Genomic DNA, 5,003 nt, shown 5'->3' with positions numbered 1-5,003 from the left:
TTTGTGAGAAGCCAAGTTTTCCTATGAGCATCTGTGAGGATTGTACTGAGAGCTGGCTAGCTGTGAGAGCTAAGACTTTGTATAATTATCATGTATTTCCACCTTGTATGATAATATAGATAGTGGGGTTTTTAGTTGAGGTTTTCCCCTAAGTATTTTATGTGTTTCATGTGCATTGATTCTTCTTCTTCTTGTTATATGTGTTTAGCTTGATCTTGCTCAATATTTAAGCTTCCGCAAATTGATAGTAGAAGTAGATTATAGTATTTTACTTTGGTTATATTGCATTATCAGGTTAATCTACAGTCAGAATTTCTACATGGTATCAGAGGTAGCTGATCTATAGAGAAATTTCTACAAGGACCCATAGGCGAACAACCAGATATTTTTCAAGAGCCTATAGGGGAAGAAGAAGAACCCATTCCAACTAACATAACGACTGAAAATAGAAATTAAAGGGAAGATGGAGAAAGAATTGAGGGTGCTTTTCCCATCAGAGAAACCAATGGGGATGCCAAGGTGAAAAACATAAGCCCCTCTTCTCTTCCTCACTTCCATGGTCTGACCTTAGAAGATCCATATAATTTCTTGTTTGATTTTTCTATCATATGCAGAACTTATGATTACACCACTGATGATCATAAGTTGAAATTATTCCCATCCACTCTCAAGGATGCAGCTCTATGTTGGTTCATGGGTTTACCTGGGGATAGTATCACCACTTGGGGACAAATGCAACAAGCTTTCAACAATAAGTATAGGGACTGCTGCAGGTCCAAAGACACCAAAGAGGAAATATTTAGAATGACCTTGGGGCATGATGAGTCCTTAGACGATTATGAGGAAAGATTCCAGCTCAGTTATAAAAGGGTCAGGTGCATGCTCGATCCTGAGTCACTTAAGGTAGTCATGCTGAGGGGGATCAGGGAATATCTCCTAGATACCTTAACCCTTATATCAGGAGGGGACATCTACCAACTACCCTTGGAGGATTTTAAGAGTGAAATGTTGCAAACCCTTGCCCTACAGATGAACACTATGCAAATCAGGAGGAAGAAGCAGGAAGAAGAGAGAGCATTAGCCATCTTCTGCCCTAGATGCACAAGGAGGTACCCTAGGAATGAATGTCCATTAAACCTTATTGAAATATGCTCAGTCTGTGAAGAAAAACACTCCACAGACAAATTCCTTTCTCTACCTGGACTAAAATTTGTGTATCAAGGAACTGAAGGGGTGACTGAAAAAATCTGCTACATAAATCAAAGGAGGTCTCATGGGCCTCGACCATACCAGTAGGGCATGCAAGGGTCATTCTATGCATATTACAACCCTAACCAAAACACATCCATTCCCTCTTGGCCCCCACCTTCTCCTTGGTCTTTTACACCTCAGTATCATTCCTAGTCGACCAACCAACCATTTCATCCATATACTCCTCCACAACCTCAGTGGAATGCACCACGCCAGGGGTGGAGGCCCCCATACAATAATGCTCCATCTTTATTTCCTTCACCTCCATCTCAACCACAACTTTTACACCCTGCTCCACCTAAACAACCACAGATGCCTGCCCAACCAAACCTGAACCCGAACAATAGATAGGCACAACAAGTCTACAGTGGAGAGACATCCTACCGTGCTTATGCTTTGGAAGTTCAAGAAATCAACCTTAGGTATGGGAGAGTGCTCTCGGATAACCAACCTCCATCTCCACCTAGGGAGAGTAAGGAGGAAACATAGGAATGTATGCCTAGAGTGAATCCACCACCCTTTCCTGAAAGATTAACTCATCCAGTCTAGCATACCCCAGAAGAGAATGAACTTCTGGTTGAATTGAAAAATCTATATGTCAAAATCCCACTCCTACAAGCTATTAAGGATGTACCTATTTACAACAAACTAATTAAAGAGAATTGTTTCAAACATCCAGGGATGCAAAAAAGAGACACCCCTACCATTAATGTCATTGAACAACTGTCCGACTTAATGTCGGGGTAGGTAATTTGCCCAAATTATTTAGACCCTGGGATCCCTGTAGTAGATGTACACATTAATGGAAGCATTGTCCCCCATACCTTGATTGATCATGGGGCTGCCATTAATGTAATGAATAAGGATACCATGCTCAAGCTGAATCTCCAGGGTTCATTAAGAAAGACCACGATAGTCTTGCAACTTGCAGATCGATCTACAATAGCCCCTGAGGGGATTTTTGAGGATGTGATGGTCTCCATTGACTCCTAGGAGTACCCTGCAGAATTCTTAGTTGTCCAGACTTAATGGTTATCCTCTCATACTTGGGAGGCCTTAGTTAGCCATTGCTGATGCCTACATAAGTTGTAGGGCTAGAAACATGACTATCAAAAATGGGCATCTACCTAAGTAGTTGGTCCTATACCCTCCTTCTCGGCCATATTTATAACATGACTTACCTTTATGGCTATAAGAGGAGGAAGAAGATGAAGTCTACTCCTCCCAACTCTATACCCTAGAAACTGCCATAGGAGGAGGACAACCTAACGAAGATGATTTGATTGAACACATCCTCCAAAATCCAACTCTCAACACCATGTCTCTGGAGGAAGTAGTGAAGGAAACCAAGAACAACCATTAGATTGATCTATGCTTAGCTTACTCAAACCATACTTGTGTCAAGAAAATAGAATTCGGCCCTGAAAGAACACTAAAAGTCAACCCACCTCTCTTTGTACTCTAAGAAGAAGAGTTATTTAATATGCTAAGAGAGAATTTGGATGCCTTTGCTTGGAATTACAAAGAAATGAAGGGAGTTCACCCCTCAATTTGTACTCACCGCATTTACATCAAAGAAGGTTGTAAACCAGTCCAAGGACCCCAAAGGAGAATGAATCCAACTCTCAATGATATAGTCAAAGAAGAGTTGCAAAAGTTGTTGGATGCAGGATTCATTGACCCTATCTCGAACAGTGAGTGGGTATTTCATTTGGTGTTGGTTCCAAACAAAAATGGAATGTGGAGGATTTGTATTGATTATAGAGAGTTAAAAAAAGCAACAAAGAAGGACCATTTTCCTCTACCTTTCATTAACCAAGTGTTAGATGGCCTGTCAGGGAAAAAGTTTTTCTCTTTCTTAGATGGGTTCAGTGAGTACAATCAAATCTAGATTAGCCTAGAGGACCAGGATAAAACCACTTTCACCTATCCTTGGGGTACTTTCGCTTATAGGGTCCTTCCTTTTGGTCTATGCAATGCCCCTACTACTTTCCAGAGGGTAGTCCTAAGTATCTTTGCAGAGCTAGTACATCATGCAGTAGAAAGTTATATGGATGACTTCACACCCTATGGGTGTCATTTCCAAGAGGCTCTCTCTAACTTGGGTAAGGCATTGAATAAATGCATTGAAATGAACTTATCCCTTAGTCCCAAAAAATGTGAGTTCTTGATGATTTCGGGGACTGTTCTAGGCCACTCAATATCTTAGGAAGGACTGTAGATAGACCCAAATAAAATAGCCATCATCAAAAGGGTCCCAACTCTGGAGAAATAGATGGATGTCAGAAGTTTTTTAGGTTTAGCCGGATGCTATGGGAGATTTATAAAAGATTTTAGCAAGTTAGCTTCTCCTTTATTTGGGTTATTGGCTAGAGACTCTGAATTTTTATGGTCAGGCTGTCAAGAAGCCTTGGACACCCTAAAGGAAAAGTTGACTACTGCATCTATTCTCCGAGGCCCAAATTGGGCTCTTGATTTTCATATCCATGCTAATGCCGCTCACAAAGCTATAGGAGTAGCTTTAGGCCAGATAGATGACAACCTACCTTATGCCATTTACTTCATCAATAACAATCTGTTGAAAGCCGAGTTGAACTACACATTGACTAAAAAAGAGATCCTAGCTATTGTGCATTGATTGAATAAATTTAGGCATTACATTATTGGTTACCAAACATTTTTACATACCAACCATGCTGTAATTAAATACTTTATGAATAAACTTGATGTAAATGCCCAGATTATTAGATGGTTATTGCTATTGCAACAATTTTATTTAACTATTATTGATAAGCCTGGCAAGGAGAATGTTGTTGCAGATTTTTTATCCAGATTGACTTTGCCTATAGGGGACGAAGGAATGGTTGATGATCAGTTACCAGATGAACATTTATTCTCCATTTCAGCTCTCTCTCCATGGTTTGCTGACATAGAAAACTACTTGGTGTTTGCACAGTTTCCACCAAATTTCTCCTCCAACGAAAATAGCAGGATCATAACAAAGAGAGCCCCATTCACTTGGATTGGGGGCAATCTCTTCAAGCTAGGTATGGATCAAATTATAAGAAGATGTTTTAGGGAGGAGGAAGTCTTCAACATCCTTCTGGCTTGTCATGATGGGCCTTGTGGAGGTCACTTTGTAGCCAAAAGAACAACATTCAAGGCACTACAAGCTGGTTATTACTGGCCCACTCTTCAGGAAGATGTGAGGAGGTATAGCAACTAGTGTGATCAGTGCCAAATAATGGGGAAACCTACCCTAAGGGATGAGATGTTTTTGCAACCTCAAGTGACTTTCGAGCCATTTGACAAGGGGGGCATGGATTTCATCAGACCCATTGACCCTCCATCCAAACAGAAGCAGTACATCATTGTGTGCACTGACTACTTAACAAAATGGGCTGAAGCCAAAGCCATCAAAGTAGAAACAGAAGAAAAAGTGGTTGAATTCTTAAGGGAGAATGTGTTTTATAAGTTTGGGTACCCTAGAGAATTGGTCACTGATCAAGGTAGTCAATTTACATCTCACATGATTGAAAATCTACTAAGACAACACAAGATCAAGCACAGAGCATCTACCCCTTACCACACACAGCCTAATGGGAAACTGGAAGTAACCAACATAGCATTGGAAGGCATTCTGACCAAGGTGATTAGCAGCAGTAGAAAGGATTGGGCAGACAGATTAGTTGAGGCCACCTGGGCCTACAATACCACCTAGAAGACCACCACTGGCTTCAATCCTTATGATC

Source organism: Pinus tabuliformis, chromosome 9, assembly GCF_031772625.1.
Source record: "Pinus tabuliformis cultivar Carrire ecotype Pingquan chromosome 9, CPIR1, whole genome shotgun sequence".
NCBI lineage: Eukaryota > Viridiplantae > Streptophyta > Pinopsida > Pinales > Pinaceae > Pinus > Pinus tabuliformis.
Note: the sequence above shows the minus strand (reverse complement) of the source record.